The following is a 19,900-nucleotide window of genomic DNA, read 5'->3' as shown; positions in this document are numbered from 1 at the left end:
TATCCCGTGGACTGAATAGTGAGTCTAAACCATTCTCGAATCCACCTCAAGACGCACAACAAATTTCATTAAAATCGGTCCAGCCGTTTAGAGTTCAGTGACAAATGCACGTACTAAATTAACTAAATTAACTCATTGATAAAATTCAAAAACATTGAAATTACTCGAACAGCTCAATAAAATTACACAACCGAAAATTTTTTGATAATCAAAAACGCTATATGTTCTGTATAGGTAGAGGATTCGAGCGTTAAATTATATAGAATTACAAAATTACAGACTTGATGGGAGTGGTTTAAATGAAAAACTGGTTTTTTTTTATTTTCATGATTAAGAATTAAAAAACGTTTAACGCTCCTCAGACATCTGCTATCACCATAAAAGTCATTGACTTGGCTAAAACAAGATGTTACAACTTGTAGATAGCATCTAATTAGTGTTTTTTTCTACCCTAGTTTTAAAGACGTCATTGTAAAATCGAAAGTATTTTATACAAGTTATTCGAAGTTTAAAGTATATTTTTTCTGAAGAAATCATCGGCTTACCATCGTTTGAAAACAAGAAATATTTGGAAAAAAAAAAAAAAATAATTTCTTTGAGAATTTGAGTAGAAATAGCTCCTTCTCTTTTCTTCTTTCAAGCAATTGGAAATATATTGCTGTACAGAGCATCAGTGAAGTAGAGAGTGATTCACAGTATCTTTCCGCTTCTATAGATTTAACTTGGCTATTCACCACCCTCGAAGCACGGCTCAGCGCTGAAGCGAACCAAGGAATTTCTAATATTCCTTCCAGAGTCTTGACGGCTCGTCGCAATTTTCCTCTCAGGAACTTTCCTCGTGCTTGGTATACGTGATCGTTTCCCTGGGGAAACGAAGTTGGCAGGAATGAAAAAGATTGGCAGAAAAAGTTTGAGCCAGGGAGAGGCGCACCCTCTGTATTGTAACCTTTGTCCTAATACTTCCGCTACACCCAACAAAAAAAACGACGCCATACCAATCGTTTCCGTCAGTCGCCATTAGTAAATTGCATTTTCCCCTTCTCTTGTACATTTTTCCGTCATGCTTTTTCACCCTAAATAAGCTTACAGGCTTGTGACAGCTATCAGCCTCTTTGACTCGTTCGGCTTTTTTGTTGCTTAACTTAAGCTTTTTAAAATATTACTTTGTGAATATTTGAACGTCTTCCACATACTTATTCTCAAACCTTGAGGAGCAATGCGGTATATTCATTCATTAATATCAATCCACAGCCCCATCGCGTTATAATTAATAATGTAGAAATACTACAATCAAATAACTTCAAAGTTATATTCTAACGCCTCCGTTCGAAAATTTAACTATATAGAATCTAATGATTTACTAATGATTAAATAAATAACTATTTTCTCGACCTAACTCGTAATTTAATATAAATTTTTCCAATTGGTAGAAGTAACACTTGACAAATGGGTTGACTATAAACTTCACAGATATTTTTGGCAGAAAATATCTATTTTACACATCGTGATGCCTTTTGAAAGAAATTATTTAAAATAATTTTTTCAACTCTAAATGCTAAGTAGATAATAGAAAAAAAAAACGATTTATAAGTAATATACTAAAAAAGAAAACTTAACTTGATTCATAAGAAAAATTCTTGAACCACGAAAATCACTTTGAAGACTTTCAGATGAAGCATTTCTCACCTGAATAAAAAAAATTTTTTTTCTTGAAAAACCATATCACATACTTACAAATAATTTTTATTGTTGTTTCTGAAACCATCTTTCAATCTTCTGCCTAATTCTTTGTTGCTGAGATATTGGTGTTTGGTTATTTTATCGTTGGTTAGAATGTTACGGAACCCAAATTATTATGTGCATAAAATTTCATTACTAGGGTAATCAAAAACAATAATCGTTGAGTAAATAGGAATCAAAGCACGATAACAAGTGACTAAATGTAAAAAAAAAAAAAAAAAAAAAAAAGCTAAAGTAAAACATAAAATTGAAATTTGGCGAATCAACGGCTCATCTAAGCTCACTAAAGGGTGGTTGCTACGGTGAATGATACGCGTGGATATAGCAGTGGTGAATTCAGCACAAAAGAGAGTAAGAAAATGAAAGGCAATGAGAAAGACGAAGAATGAATGAGAGCAGCAAACCTCCGTGTGGAATACGACCCGAGGAATATTTACTGCCATCTTCTCTCCCACTTACCCGCAGATTCACTGTCGGAGTTGTAAACACCTCTTAACTGTATAGAGATTGTATCTGGTCGGTCCCGTCCGCGTCCTTTAACCGTTTCTACGAATATGTAATGAATGAGTGAAGAATAATTAATTATTTCACACTTATTTTTTTACATTACCTTTTTTAATTCATAAATCTTTCTATAAAATCTGTAATTAAAAATAATTAATAAAATAAATTTAACTTTGTTTCATAATGATTTTATTTACCTAAATATCTTTCTACTAAAAATATATGCTTCAATATACTTAACCGTAATTTTTATGTCATTTATCGTAATTTATGACCATTTGTAGCTGTAATTTATTGTTTGTATAACCATCATAGTCGTATTCTGGGTTACACCTGATCAATCAAAAGAGGTTTACTTGTATTAATGTTACATGTTACACTTTTATTGAATTCACTCATTGGCCTTGTCACTTAACTTAACGTGTTATGAATATTATCATGCTGTCTGCATACGTTAACTGTCTTGTTGATTTTAAACATGTATAATCCATGTATGTAAATTGTTGAAAATTATAAACATTCGACACACTTAAACTACCAGTTAACCACTAGTATTTTAACTATCTATCTATTTACTAACATTTCATCTTTTATTACCCGCTTGTTAAATTATAAAAGTAAATCACTCTATAAACACATACACAGAAAAAAAAATTAACTTGAATCAAGTAAATAATTTTGAAGAGTTTCATCTTCTTGATTTGAGTAAAAAAATTCTTGAACTAAGAAATTTTTCTTGGTTTAAGTTAATTTCACTTGATTCAAGAATTTTTGGTCTTGAATCAAAACAATAAAGATTTTCAAAATTATTTTCTTGGTTTGAAAATTTTTTTCTTGACTCAAGTTAATTATTTTTTCAGTACACGAAAAATTTTCTTAACTCAAGGGAATACTCCGAAAAAAGGAAAATGTTTTGATTCAAGGAAATATTTTCTTGATACTGGAAAATTTTGTTCAAAAATTAAAAATAATTATACGGAAAAAGTTAATTACGCGTCATTGTGCTATAAAATAAATGGTCGTATAGAAATAAACTTTTTCTAAATTCAAAACGAAAAATTCAACTCAAGAAAATTATTTTTTTAGTTTCAGTCATAACCACGCAACTCTATTTCAATCCGTGTGAAATTGTTTCGTTGATCTATGGGCTACTTAGCTTGCATAATTTTATGATCGCACGGATTTGAATTGTGTTTGAATCCCATGCAGCTTTCTGTATTCATTATTTTGGAATTGTCCAGACATTTTCACCACACAACCGACAAAATGATCTTCTTCTTTTACTATTTACATCTTTAGCTAAAAAAATAAATTTTTTGCGTTATTTCGTGAAAGTTTCTTACGTAATAATTGACAATAAATTTTCTAAGAATTAATTGCTTAATTCGATGTATTTAGTATTATTTTAATAAGATTTTCTTGGCTAATAATAAGAGGTTTTTTAGTCCTATAAAAAATTTATGAAGAGGATTATTTTCTTGGCTCATAAAAGTATTGAGTATTAAATATTTTTTGTCAGTGTAATACTTATATAACAATAAAATTTATATAGCATAGCAATTTTTATGTACATTCTTGAAGCATAAAATATGAATACAATAATGATAAAATATAAATAGATAAACATACATTGATATAATCAATTGCAACATTTTTTAACATATTTTTTTGAAGCTATCGTATTTTTTTTTTTTTTTTTTTTTTTTTTTGAAAAGTTCAGTTAGTTTATAGTAAACTTTTATGTTTTTGTAGGTTTATCATACACAGAACTAGCTTGATGTTCCTACAATTATTTAGTCTACTCAAAAAAAATTTATTTGAATCAAGAAAATTATTTTAAACAGATTCATAATTTTGATTTAAGTAGAAAAATTTTTAAACTGATTTTATTTGGCTTAAATAAAATGTTCATGATTCAAGATCTTTTTCTTGATGCAAATTTATTTTTTCTTTAATGTAAATAGTAAAAAATTTTTTGTCATTGTGTAAAGTGTAAAATATTTAAAATTTTAGTGCGTCGATTCAACATAATCATTTGTGTTGTTTCATCGATCCGTTTGTTATCACACTGAAATGTTATTCGATACTTGAGTAACACCTTTTAAATGTGACTTTAACACAGAGCTGTCTTACTCTTAACAAAGAGGTATGATATTTTTTATTTGTAACAAATTAAATGTTGAAATGTACTTAGAAACAATTAAACTTTGTGAAGTAGTAGCATTACCGATAAATCAATTTATTTATTCAGAGGCAATATTTCTTTGAATATTCTGAGTCAACATCATCAGGTTAAATCTGCAAAATAGTAATTCCTTATCAACATTTATATAAGTTATACTAGTATTTATTCTACATTGAGAAAACTAGTTACAAATGTTGAGTTGAAAAATTAAAAAATATGGTTAACAATAATTCAATGAAAATCCCAATCTAAAACAAACTGCAAACATCAACACCCCTGCATGAATAATCAAAAATCTGGAACAATTTGAAATACGAAATCAAATGTAGTCAGCTAAAAAAAGGTGAAGCCCGAAAGAGTATTAGCCATATTTAGGGTAGAAGTACCGTTTTTGGCCACCTTAGCACCGTTTTTGGCCGGCTGACATTTGAATTAATTTATAAAAATTTACAATATTATAACCATGTTTTTGTTGAGTTTTAAATAATTAATATTAAAACAAATTGAGTTTGTAATGGTTTATTAATATAAATTCATTTCTATCATTTATTTGAACAATAAATGGCCATAAACGGTATATGGTGGCCACAAACGGTACTTCTACCCTACTTATATTCTCATGAATAAAATAAATAAACAATGCCTTTTTAAATTATAATTCAACGTCAGAGTACTACAGTTTTTAAAATGAGGTTGAATTTTAGATTGATAAATAGCGACTCTAGTGTAACAAGTTAATGAATCCTTTCATATACTAATAGAAGAATTAATTTTATTGAAATAAAAAAATCTTGAATCAAGAAAATCATTTATAAATATTTTATTGCCGTGAATCAAGTAGAAAAATTGTTGAATCAAATCAAATTTACTTTAAACCAAGTAGCATTGACTAATTTAAGTATTTTTCGGCTTGATTAAAAATGAGTACATTCTTAAAAATTATTTTTTTGGTTCAAGACTTTTTCTTTTTAATCAGATCAATTTTTCATACATTGTACTAAATAACTGGAGTTAAACAGCAAGAAATAAAATAAAAGATCGATTTTTTGAGTAATTCAATAAGCAATATTATCGATAAGATTATTTGATGATAGATATAGTTGAAATAAATACTAATAGATGACATGCATAAAATATTAAGAATATGGTGAACGTTAACGTTTTAGTCGAAAAAGATTTTATAGCACCATCGCTATAAAGGAAGACGCGGAGATGTACGAGATGTAGAAAGAGCGAAGAGATAAATAGAAGGAGACGGCGCAACCCACTAAATCAATACTCTGCCATCGCTCCAACGCGGGTTCATCCCCTCACTCCCAAACTCACCCTTGGTATAGTCGCTCTCTCTTCTTCGCATCGTTCACTTTGCACACCACCCAAAGACCTTCCTTTCAACCCACTTCCCCGGTCCGTGACAAGCCACCCTTTGCTTTACCCCCGTCACGCTCTCAAGCGAAACTTGCCCGGCTTCGCAGCCGCTTCTGCCTCCGTCTCCGCCACTTCTCCGATCCTACCGTAACTCCCGTGCGGCTATTCTCGCAGAGAGTCTGCCACTACAGCTGGATTTCTGCTATACGTCTACATGGTTAGGCCAGGGTCGAAGTTAGTGGACTTGTGGCCACGATATATAAGCTACCATATAATTCGTCTATCTATGCTCCTTCTTATTCGTCATCCAGTCTTATCTTGACATTTTACATTTACACAAACATTGTTTTGCTTGTTAATTTCGCCTTAAACTTATACATCATATTCTGTTATAATATTTTTCTTTAACTCTTACACCAAAGAAATTCCTTAAATCGAGGAGAAAAAATTAACAAAAATCATTTATATTTTAGCAATAATGGACAGCGAAGTGGTGAAAATGGGTTTACAGTATCGAGTGATTCATAAATTGAAAATAATAGAATTCGAATGTGAGTCCCTGCGCGATACGACTGAGTGAATTTAAACGAGATTCAGCCAGTGGTGCTCATTGGGAGCGAAACGTGAAGAAGATTAATAGTTGATTGTGGATAAAAGATAAAAAATTCTTTAATATAATCTAATCATGAATTTCAAAATCGTTTATTCAAGTTTTTGCAACTAGGAAAAAATTACTTGGTTTAAAAAGAAAATTCTCTTCAAAATTGCACTCATGTTTTGAATGGTTTAAGTCTCTTTTAATTCGAAATATTCACTCGTTAATCAAGTAAATAAAACTCTTTGATGAAAAGAAAACAATTTTTTACTCAAGAATATTATAAATCCAACAAAGTACTTCATTGTTTTCAAATAAGATACATATGTATTTTGCTCATCCAGAAAAAGAAGATTCAACCCAAAAATTTTTCGTACAACCTAAGTTATTTTGGAACAAATATATTCTTGAGTCGAGAAAATTAGTTTTCTTACCAAAAATTTTTTCCTTTTGTGCAAGAATTTCTTACTTTTGAATTAAGATATGCGGTAACATCAATTCGAGGTATTATAGACTTATTTCTAGAATACCAGAAATTCTTCCATTTTTATGATTTCAACACATTTTGAAAAAAATTGTACCTTTTTACCAAGTAAAATTTTCATTCTTGCATCCAGCTTTTTTAAATCTTACTTTAAACTATAATTTTTCAACTTTTCTTTTTTCTATATTTTCTTTAATGAAGATACTTTTTTTTTTTCGGGGTAACTTGCTGCAACAAAGTAATAAACATGATTTAGTCCTGCAATAGAATATCATTGAGCAAATAAAGATCGTAAAACACTCATCAGGAAACTAGGTCAACTTTAGCGACGCATATGCTTGATATGCAGGGGTCAGTACTTATGCTTGCAGACATCGCGGTTGTATCTGCGATCGTGAGATACAGAGTCGGCTATCAAAAGAGAAGGAATTATGGGCTGTCACTACATAACTGTAGGAAGTAAGTAGGGAGGAAAGTGACAAAAAAAAAAGATAAAGAAAGCGCAGAACATCCTAAGAGGCAACTTAACTTTACCGGTAGAATCAGAAAGTCTCTTCGTTGTGGTTTTATATAGATATATATATATATATATATATATATATATATATATATATATATATATATATATATATATATATATATATATATCTCTGATGACTATGAGGATAGGTGCCGGCTGGACAAGCGCTTTCACAAGCGTATTCATAAATTTAATATATATGGCTTATATTATGCGCTTTTCAAAGGTAGCTACCATCCCGTGACATCGCTCAATGTTTTTGTAACCGACGTTATCGTACTCCAAACATCAGTATATTTTGTATATAAATTCAAATATTTCCTTATTTTTTTCATAATTATTGTTTTCATTTCAATCATCATTGTAAATAAGGTGAATCATTGAAACCATGAAATTCAACGTAAAATAAAAAACAAAGTTCGTGAGCAGCAATAAAGTAGAAAAAACATGTTCACTGAAAATGAGAGAGAAATAAAAATATACAAATAAAATTGCAAGTTTTAAAGAAGTTTAATTACACGGGTTGGCAACTTTCATCTTTGTTTCACAGCCGATATATAGTTCTTGTCCATTTTCTTGGCATAAAATACTATTTATACTGTTGTTGTGTTTTTCCCCGTTACGATTCTTTTACTTGTAAGAAAATATAAACCTCTGGTTATGTTAAATTTTAATTCTTTTTTGCTTTTATTTTTAAAATTAATAAATATGAAGAGAGGAAAAGCAAAAGCACAAAATATCGTATGTATATTCATGATGCGAGAGGTTTAATACTAAATCCAGCGCTTTCGAGAATAACTTTTATGATTTTAATCGAAGTTTGCTTGGTTTGAATATCAATAATAATATTGAAATATGACAAGGATTTTAAATGTAATTTTACTGAGTCCAGTTTGTTTATTATGAGTGTCTAAAGAAGTATCAATATAGTATACAAAATGTTGCAACTAATAATTCAAAACTAAATCACCTGATCCTTCATCCTCGTATCGTTTATATATTATTAATAATCTTTGGGGAATTTATGAACGTAAAAACTGTTTGCCGATTTTTTGTTATCAATTTTCCTGTTTTTAAATTTTCACTTTTGTGAAACTGTTATCAGACAATTTTTTTTAAAAATGAAATATTACTAAATTAATTTCTAATAGACTTTTCTTTGTTGAGAAATAGAAAGTTTTGCTAAATTATTTCAGTATATTCATCCAGATAAAAAATTTAACCTGACCAAAAAAAAAATATCATTTTAAAGAAAATAATTTTCTTGAATCAAGACCAAAATTCTTGATCCTAGAAATTGTTCTTGTTTTAAGTAAATTTCTCTTGATTCAAGATTTTTTCTGTTGAATGAAATGAACTTTTTTATCATTACACATCATTTACATTCGATATTAATAATTGATGAATAATTGGTTGTTAAAGCAGAGAACATTATATATATATCGGTTGTCGACATTGATTAAATCAATCTTTTTTCAAATAAGTAGGTTCATATTTCATTTTCGATTATCTTGTATGAAAAAGGGAGTGTGTGTAGATAATGATATGTACATATATAAGCGAAGGAGTATCAGCTGCTCTGCCATATTATGCCAAAACTCGGTAACTTTATTTTTTTACTGGTAACAATGCGAAATGATATTTTTTTATAATTTCCACAGAAAAACAACTAACCATTAAAATTAATTAGATTTATTTATTGAGTTAATTACTAATTACATTAATTAATTACACGGTAAATAATTACATGGCGATTGAAATTTCTAAGTTCTATTCCTCGAAAAAAATTTTTTTTTAATTAATCTTCTTTTTACAATGGTAAAGTATTATTACATTACAAGGAAGACAGAGAAAAGTAATATGAACCAACACAAATTGAGGTATCAATTGCTTCAAATTATTCTACATTTTAAATGACCGATTTCATCCCTTCTTTTGTTTGTACTGGATAGCAACAATCTCAGATAGTGCAAAATATGTCATAAATTCTGTTGAGAAAAGTTTTTCCCTTGAATTGTTTATTAAATTAGAATTTAAATCAACGAACAATTCTGCAGAAACTAATTTTTAAGAACAAGATTTATTTTTAAAAACTGAAAATTGTCAGACTTCAGCTCCAATTTCTGTATACAACACAATAGAAAGAATGTTTCTATTTTAACCAAAACAATTCTTATTTTGTTAAATAATTTTTTGTCAAAAAAAATCAGCTTTTCAACGAAAAATTTTTTCTTTGTATGTGCAGATTTTGTTTCATTCTTCTAATTAATATCAAGTTCTTAGAAAAAAATTTAAACAAGTAATGATCTGGTAGATATTTCATTTTATGTCTTATTAACTAAAAAGGTCGTTTATTATGAACATCCACATGAAAATGTGATGAAATAGAAGCATTGATGACATTTTTATTGAGATATAATTTATGAGCCCATTGTGAGGTTCATACATCACAAAAAGGTTAACATTTAGTTTTTGATAAATAGCATATGCGGTAAGTTTCTACAAGCAACACTTATGTACAAAAAAAAAAATAACAATTAATTTCGGTTAAATATTTTTGATTACAAAAAAAATTCTGTAGACATGTTAAATATTCAAATGTTGTTTGATGGCTCGTTGTCGATATCAACAACTAGTTATTAATGATAATAACTATATATACTTAATATTTGAAGTATTGTAATTTTTATTTGAGTTAGTTATACTTGAATTATGAGTTATGACAACTATTCACACTTATTCTAAATATGTTTGACTAGTTATGCTTATTCTCTATACAAAAAATTTTTCACGGTGACGTAAAATTTATGAAGGATGACCTGATTCACAGTAGGTATAGACAGACAGTAGGTAAACTCCGGCGACAGCTTTAATGTAACACAGAACTCAGTGCTATGCTAAATAGTAATAATATGCATTTCACTTTCAGTCACTGCATATTATATTTTCTAAACAGTTATGAATGTGTTGCTCACGTAACAACAGTCGTTAGTACAATATAAACTGTAACATTCTGCACACAGACCTCCATGGTTATTATTCAAAATTTTACCTACATTGGTATAAATAGTCAAACATAAGTCACTGTTCGAAAAAAAGTAGTTTTCAATGCCTTGCGATCTTTTTGAATTTAATTTTTTAAACCCTCGTGCGATTGTGATAAAATACAGGATTCACAAGTGTTTTTTTTTTTTCCAGTGCAAAGAAAAATTCAGCATTTATCGCAAAAATGAAAAAAGCATCTCACACTATAACGAATAAATATTTATGAAACCCAAGTTTTTATCTAGCCAGTTACTGGTATTATTTCTTATACCTGCGCGTGTAAACTGTAACTAGGAGACTATGTTGCTGAGGTTCAAAAAAAGCTTAACGCTCGTCATTAAACCACCACTATAAATTCTTCGTTGATTTAAAGTGTGCAATTATTTATTATAGTGCGTTTAGTTGAGATTGTAGAATATGATTGAATTAAATGATGTTATTTTTTGTTGCAGGTAAGAATCTTCGGAAGTTTTTGTAAATACCGGCTAGAATATTTTCACGCAATGGTGAGTACGTGAAAATAAAAAACAAAAGATTGATAAATAATTACAATGAAACAATTAAATCTTTTGTTAGATTATACTTTCGGGGAAATTGTTTCTTTTGTTTTATTTATCATTTTTATTAATAACTTTAAATACTTACTATTAACATTTACTGATGAATTAATAATTAAAAGCTCCCACGTCTACTCGGCCAATTTATCGCACTATGATTGTAAAAAGCTTTTTAAGTTAAGAGGATAAATTTCAGTTGTAAAAAGAAGCATTTGGAACATTTATCTATTGATAATCGGTTTTCTGAGAAAAAAAAATGGCGAACTTAAAAAAAATGACGATTTTACTCAAAAAACCGATTATTTTATATAATTGATCATGTTAAATTTTTTTTGTGTATTTTTTCGAAAAGTTCATTTAAAAACAAAAATTTGAAAAAAAAAAAAGGCACCCAAAAGTCAATTGCTAAAAAAGTTATGGCTATTTGAAAATAAAAAAGCCATTTTTTTTTTAAATTCATAACTTTTTTAAAGTTGGACAAAAAAATTCTCAAAAATGTTTTTCAAAGGGTAGAAAAGGATGGTAAAGTTTTAGCAAAATCTAAAGGGGTCGGGTTCAAAAGTGGTCGATTTGGTATGGAATACCCCTTATGTTTTATTCTACTTGATTAATAATTATACTTGCCTGTAATTTTTTGATAACGGAAGCATTTTTTTTATTATTTTGTTTTTTTTTATTTGGCACTAGTGTTTATACAAAAATTCTACTGGTACTGTTATTTTTTATATATTGATTTTTGCAAGAAAGCATATATTTTTTCTCAATAAATTCATGATAAATTTACACAGGATTAACAAAGATTCGACGAGTACGTGAAATTTTGAGGTGCCCCAAGTTAAAAAAATTAACTTAAATGAATTCAATTGCTATAAGAAAACAATTTATTTAAGCTAATCTAAGTTCATTTTTTCGACTCGAGATAGTAAAAGAATTAGTTTAGGTCGTGCCTTGGGTCCAAAAGATTATTGGTGTCAAGGGTTGTGAGTAAATATGTGTAAGTAGGTAAAACATGAATAATGTAAGAAAGTTATAATTTTGATTCAGTAACTATAAATATTTAACTAATTTTATTTAAAGCAAGTTCCATTGATATTTATATCTCTAAATCAAAAACATTTTTAGAATCTTATATTATGTATGGTATATTAATAGTAATTGATTGCAATACATGAAGCGATATTATAAAACTTTTATCCTTGGATTTTTTTCTCTTTGTATTACGATTTATGAATTAGTTGGTAGCACAGAATTCATCGAAGAGCTGTTGATTGAATCCATCAACAGTTTTAAGTATATAGCTGGATTCAAGATTTTTCGATATTTCTTTAATAAAATCGGCGGATACTCAAAGCACGTATCTGAGAGATTTAAAGTTCGTGTTCAATTTATTCCGTTTTCTCTCACCTCATATCCTCACATTTTCAAGTAACTCCTTTACCAGAGTTTGGTTTTCTCGACCAAAATATTTTTAAAAAAATAAAAAAAATTTATTGTTGTTATTTTCATTCAGAAAGATGTTAAAATATGATATAAATATTTAATGAACGACATTTATGAAAATTCTACCGAAAAATTTGACTTGCTGTCGAGAAAATTAGACGATTTTAAAAATTTTGAAAGTTGTATTCGAAAGTTGCAATTTTGGAAAATCGAGTTTACTTGTTTTTAATATTTTGAATATGATATCTAAATGTTTATTTAAATAGTTTCTAAACATATTAAGACAGCAAAATCCCAAAAAATTTTTAGGAAAAATCTTTACGAAAATTAATTTTTTTCAAAATTTTAACAAAACAATCTTGAGCTTCGATCGTAGCCGAAAGTTTTGGGGCTAGTTTGTTGGATGACTTTCGTTATTCAAACTTTTTTATTAATGAGGTTAATTTAGTCTATAGAGACCAGTAAAATCATTACATCATTAATGTCAACCAAATATCATAATAAGGTTGATCAGTAGAGATCTACGCATAATGTATATGAGTATATGTGTGAACAAGTGAATATTTGTGAGTAAAGGCTTTTGTTGATGCACAAAGGGATGGCGTGACAGTGCGCGATAGTACACCCTGGTTTGAAAAGGGTATGTCATGCTACCGTGGCGAGTTTCAAGGGGCGGCAGCGGGAAAAAGCGTTAAAGAAGGGATAGAGAAAAATAGAGGTAGGTGGGGGATTTGGTTAGCACCCAGAGAGGGTGGGTGAAGCTTAACGCATGTGCAGGACGTCTCGCGTCACGGCGCTTTCTGGTCCCTCACGGAGGCTGCGAAAGCGCCGCAACTAAATTCGCGGATCACAGTCATTTCATCTCTTGAATACGATACGTGACCGCGACCCGCGTATTTGTATTTTTATTAATACTGTGTGGCTTTTATCTGTGCCACCAATGTCAATCATCGTTACTTGAGTTTTCCTAGTTGATTGGAACGTTCATGAACAATGCGTTATTTCGATTAAATCCTGTTGTGAACTGATGTTGAAGAAATTAATTCTTGTGCTGAAACTAATTCTGATTTGTTTTTAATTAAAGCTGTCTTTTAATTAACCTATGATGTTGATAACCTATTTCTTTCGTATTATCATCAAAAGACAATGTTGTCACTTAAATGACATGATTATTTGATAAATAGGTGTTTACAATAAATTTAGTACCTGAACAATTGGAGTTATAACAAAAAAATGTTTACATTCTTCTGAAAGTGGAAAGTCTCCTATAGACTCATCAGTTTCGGATAACATTGATTAATTTCGTTTGCGATTCCATACATTTATTTTCATTACTAAACAATAAACATTGTTAAATAAAAGTCTAATTTACTTACATTTAACTAAGTCTATATTAATCTCAAAGTATCGAGTATGTAGATTTAAAACCGAAACATTTGAGAATGTTGTTTGGTCTATAAATACTCTATTCTTATGAGGAAGGAGAAGTACTGAGAATATATGTATAGTCGATGAAAAATTATTGAAGAGCAAAAGTAAAATCACAGTTGTCAATAATCCAATGGAAATCACTGTTAAATTGATTTCAAGAAGTAACATTCCGATTCGTCGTCACGTTTCAATCATAAATCTATGATGATGAACTTCAAATCTATAATACCGTAAAATAAAGCAGTCGCATGCACCACTAAATGAATCGCTCGCTTATTTTTTATTTTCTTTATTGGCAATTGAAAAACAATAACAGATTTAGAAATCAATTAACTATCTGGTTCAAGTCATAAGAATACTAAAAAAATTATCAAATAATAGAACAACTGAATGGAATCGAATAACAATAACACCGAAATTGTTCCGTGAGAACAGTAATTGAAAAGTGTTCTTGGATTAGCATGTCAAGAATCCATCAAAGACTAGTGAGTGGAAAGGAATCAACCAGCGAATAGTGTTTACTTTCAATAAATAAATAAAAAGTGTAAAGTTTCCGTGATACGAAAGTGCTGGAGGAAAGAAGAGGTAATGGTTAATGGGCCACCGACGGGTCCGTTACCCCTAGAGCAACGAGATCGCCTAGTCGGGACTAATGGTGTTTCAAAGGTGCCATCAAACAATACTTTCAAAAAACATTATCCAGACAGAGAAACAGACACTAGCACGGTGATTATTCTTGATTGTGACAGTGGTGGCGGTGATAGTATTGACAAGTTTAACACTAACAGTCTCCTCGAAAAGTTGCTGGTATTTAGGTGGCTTGGTAGTTGTAGGAGAAATAGTTGTAGTAGTGGTAGCATTAGTGGTAGTCACAGTAGTAGCAGCAGCATTATCAACAGTAGCAGCAGCATCGGTGGTAATAGGTGCCAATCGAGTGACAGGAGTTTTCAGCCACGACGGAGTTCAGCACTGGGGCAAATTCACGACCTCTGGTGCAGAGAGACAAGGTCGAAGAGAATCCAGTCGAACGTATAACAACGGCCCTGAAGACGCGGGCGCCTTTAACTGCCCCCTCTGTCAGGGGGAGCATCGAGTGGCGACGACGCCGACGAAGACGACGAAAAAAGCGAAGACGGAGGTGAGCTTTATCAATTCAATTGTTGTTTACGTTCATAAGCCGGTTTGATCTAATTAAAAGAATGATGACGGTCATAATAAAAATTATGCTGGCGGATAATTTTTATGGTCAGAAAATTGAGTCTCGGGCCGTCAGGGTGGCCGCGTCATTCCAAGTTCATTACGAAAACCGTACGTGCCGATAAAAGGATGAGAGAGACAGATAAATCGTTGGAAAATCATTGGTTACCAGGAAGTAAAGAGATCTCTTATCGCTTTAGAGTCTTTTGCGATACGTAGAATTCTCGGTGCCGCGTGCCAACTACGTTCCTTAATTCGCTAACCGCTCTTAATTGTAATTGTGCCGCCGCTAAATTCCAAAGGACCTCGCGCCATTGCTTACTCTGCCTGGCAAGAAACACAAATTCCATTGTTAACCGTAATTCATCGCGGTTCTTGCACACTTGTCTGAAGAGTTGCCGAGTCAAAGTTGGCGAATAAGAACAAGAGAGACTGAATAAGAGAGAACAATAAGGGACGTAGCAACTACCAAGTAGCTGACTGTTTCAACTAAAATACTTTGACTTTACGTTTAACAGCGCGTTACAATTTCACTTTTTATTTGAGCACGTTCAACAAATTTTATCGACATGCCAATCGAATTCCACAATAGTGCTCCTCTTATATCCTTTTCTTTTTTACTTAATTACTGTTTACCACACACGTCACTACTACTTACTGTAAACAATTTCACCATTTTGACATCATAAAAACTTAGACAACTTTGTATCAGCAAAAATTATGTTTCAAATTAAGTCGAACTTTGTATTTTTGTTGTATATTCAACACCCGATTTGAAAATAGAGCGTTAAACCTAAGCTAACGTGACTGAGAGGCATGTACATAACGCCAACAAAAATGGAAATAAATAAATGCTTTTAAGATAGGAAATCTTACTGGTTGGTGCTATAGGGACCATTTGCATTTGTGTGTTATTTTAAACTTCCGCTCACAGTACTATATTACGTATGTGTAGAAAAAGAAAAACGAGGGGCTGTCGACGAAACAGGAAATTAAAAGAATGGTCAAGGGTGATTGGAAATTTGATGAAGGGTGCTGGCTAACGGCTGAGGGTATCAAAAATTTTAGAGTTTGAGATAATTACTTCGATAATACGTCTAAGAGTTATAATGCTGATCAGTACAATATACAAAAATAACAGGCACATTTATCAATATTTTCAAGTATTTCACTTCACATATAAACATATGATATGAAAATTTTAGCATTAAATCACCGAAAATGATTGTTTCTATAAGATTTATTTTCAAATATTGTTGCAATTATTCGGAAAAATTAGTTGAGTCAAACTTATACTTCATATTAACTTTTTTCTACGGAACTCCATCTCAAATTATGGTGATAATACAGTCGGAATTGAATATTTTCCATTATGAATATTAAATTTTCATGAAAACAATAATAAATTCGCCGTAAATAGAAGGTAATCTTAAAATTTAAAATACGTGTGTGATCAAAAAATCACACGAGACATTCAATTTCCTACGTATATAATTTTGAACTGTTCTTTTCGTGATGTTTGCCGGACAAAATATAAAATTCTCATGAAAAAAAATTTTTTTTTCATGTTATGTAAATAGAACCTGGAAATTTTCGATTTACGACCTCTTAATGTCAATACTAAAGACTTGAATTTTAGCAAGATTTATATTTTGGCTGCCACCCATAGAATTTCAAGATCATTAAGAAAAATGATTTCGTTGCTAAATGTAGGAATAGATATCAAAATTATCTTTCTATTTATTGCATTAATCAAATTTTCGATGTGATGATAATTTAAGAGTCGAAAAATAAATGGTGATAAAAATAGATTTGGTGAAATCGATTAAAAATGTCTTGTTGATAGCTTGGTATTTCGATTTGAGTAACCATTGGTGTTCGTAAAGCTATATCGGGAAGTTGAAGACGAACCACCAATTCCGACAACTTTATGATTTATTCCGTACGAGTGTAATTTTTTCGTGTTGTGTGCTTTTTCTCAACAATAATCTTCTTCTCTTCTATTTCTGCCTGACTTTCGACTTTCTTCAGTACATAACTCTTCGAGTCAGACCGTTAAATTTATAACTTACGATATGATCTATTAAAGCAAACGTTTATTGTCGTCATATTATTAATATTATAGCAGTCACGCAAAAAGTGTTGAGTTTATATACAACTTGATGATACATTTAATAAATTAGATTCATCTTTATTTGAATATTTACTCTATTAATTATCAAAAACATTTTTTGTTGCTACTATTAATCATTTAAATCATTGAACAAGTAAATAAATAAATAAGTAGCCGAAAGTGCCAAACGGAATAAGAAAAATAATAATGATAAAAAAAAAAAAAAAAGTACGAAAGAGGGTGACTATTATTATATGCATCAAACGATTGAATGAAATGGATGAAAGCAAGTGATTTCAAAGTAAGCAAAAGAAGGAAGAGAATAAGGCTCGATTACAGCTTGAACGGATTGTAGCCGGTTCCAAAAGAGGGTCTGAACGTAGTGGTCATAAATTTTGATATTATACATGCTTCGACCGACTCCGCGGGAGGATAAAAGAAGATACCTTACCACCCAATGACGCAACCAACAATACCTCTCACGAAGCTGAAGCTCAACTTTTTTCTTATTTCCTTTTCCACTCTTCTTCTACCATTTTTTCAGTATTATTTCTATTCGTTCAGTTGTATTCCTTCGTGTTCGTGACAATGCACCTCTTGCGTAAACTTTCACCTATTTTTCCTTTTTGGATATTGTTTCGTTTCGTTTCTTCCTCTCTTTATATTCTCTTTTCTCTTTTCCGGACCATAATAATTCTTAAATAATCTATAACCTTGAAACCAAGCGATACTCGTCCTCACAAACTTCTTTTGTCCTGTTACGTTATAGTTTCTCTTTTTCCTATTTTATACTCTATCCTCAAATTATTCACGGCGGGAATTATTTTTTTGTTTCTCAAGGTCAATATTCTCTATCACGTTTTAGTTTAGTTTATATATCATGTATTTTTATTTTAGGATAAACCCTGCTAAATTATATGTATATCGGTGTAATTAATTCTATTTATACCTCACCTTTTCTGATAACTTTTTAGATAGATCAAATTAATCAATAAAATTATAGTTCTTGGTTTATGTATAATTAATTGCTATATAATATTTATATCGCATTGCACAATCTTTTTTGGAAATAAAAAAAAAATTCAATATGATGAATTTATACCTTGAACATAAAAAAATAAAAATAAAAAGTAAAAATGAATAAATTTTGCTGTTTTGCTGTAAGGATGTTTTTACGGGATATTGTGAGTTTTATGTTTAGCGTTTTTATTTATTTGTGACTAACACGGTGGTGTAAACACGGTTTTCTACAAAGTACATAGTGAATATAGATAGTTTTCTTTTCTTATTTTTGGTATTTTCTACAGTTATAAATCAATCCACTTTGTTGAAAAGTTGTGTGGTAGAAATGAATAAACGGTAAGTGGAAAATGGGTTGGGATTAAATGTAGACAAATAGTGTGACTTTGAGAATTTTAAACTGAAAAAATAATAATATAGATCGAAAAATTAGAATTCAGTTGTGAAATAGCACACGGAAAAAAGTAAACTGTAATAAATAACAGTCGATTTATAATAAGTAATGATCAACTGCTAAAAATTACCACTTCAAACAGTAAAATCATGATTTTACTATTCACATTGTAATATTTACAATTTAAACCTTACAATTTACTCTTTACATGGAAGAAAATACTATTTCAAACAGTAATATTCGCCATGTAAATGTCTAAAATGTTAAAGTATAATAATTAACAATTCAGACTTTAATATTTATCATTTCGTACCTAAAAAATGTTGTTATGATATGTAAAAAGTATAGAATAAAGTTAGTAAATTTCTAATACAAGCAACGTCAATATTTACAAAGTAAAATGGTAAATTTTAAACGAAACGCTAAAAATCATACTGTAATTATTGACTTGTTAGACTGGTAAAATATATATTTTAAAAGTATAATTTTTACTGTTTGAAATATTAAATTCTCCCAGAGTGAGACCCCCTTCTCTTTTATCTGAGTTCTCCTTCTCTTCATAATATGGACTATATATTGAAATGGCAATTTTTACTGTTTGAAACTGTAATTTTTAAAAATAAAAGAATCGTTATTTACTATAGTGACAACTACTAATTACTTATTTTGGATATTAAATTATAAATTGTGGCTTTTATACTTTTTACATTAAGTTCTGTAATATTTACATTTTTGCCACCCCGATATCCGCTTTACTGTTTGAAACTATAAAAACTAACCAGAATCCGAGTGAATATTACAGTTTACTTTTTTCCGTGCAGGTATTTGTGTCTCAAGTCCTTTACTCAACGACCTTTGCTTTTAGGAGAATCAATAATATGCAAATTTATTCCTTATCCCTGCAGTTGTTTTGAAAATAAAATTTTTGATTTCCGTTTTAAAATTAATTAGCTTTTTTTACAAGAATATTATTTCTTCGGATAGCGGAAAACGAACTATTTTTCTTTTCAATTTATTATAAAAATAAATTAGGTCTGCAAAAAAATTTTCATTTAAGAAATCGAAATATGAACTGGAAACTTTTAGAGAATGTTCAATTTTTAAAGTATTTTATCTAACTAGAAAAATATTTAACAATAAAAAAATTCATTATTTGATACTTTTGGAAATTTTCTGAAGAAAATGTATCTTAAAGCATATTATTTTCTACAATTGTGATTTATTTTATAATTTATAAATAAATTGCAGTGATAAATCGCTTAAAGTAATCTAAAAAATTTTAATTATTTAAAAGAACGAAAATAAAA

The 19,900-nt window shown here is 29.8% G+C and overlaps 1 protein-coding gene across 3 annotated transcripts in view; it reads left to right on the top strand.

The window, feature by feature from the left end:
* Positions 1–19,900, top strand: part of LOC141529303 (homeotic protein antennapedia-like) — a 139,335-nt gene that overhangs the window by 68,550 nt on the left and 50,885 nt on the right. Inside the window, exon 3 of one of the 3 annotated variants that reach the window (XM_074245806.1) lies at positions 10,894–10,947. The exons of the other annotated variants lie outside the window; for them this stretch is intronic. The gene's annotated coding sequence lies outside the window, so the exon portion shown is untranslated. The remainder of the gene's footprint in view (positions 1–10,893; positions 10,948–19,900) is intronic. 3 annotated transcript variants of the gene reach the window in all.

This window comes from Cotesia typhae, unplaced genomic scaffold (assembly GCF_013202065.1).
Source record: "Cotesia typhae breed Kobodo isofemale line unplaced genomic scaffold, CoteBio_Ctyphae contig_48, whole genome shotgun sequence".
Lineage (NCBI taxonomy): Eukaryota > Metazoa > Arthropoda > Insecta > Hymenoptera > Braconidae > Cotesia > Cotesia typhae.
The sequence above is the reverse complement of the archived record's forward strand: the minus strand, read 5'-3'. Positions and strand labels throughout refer to the sequence as shown.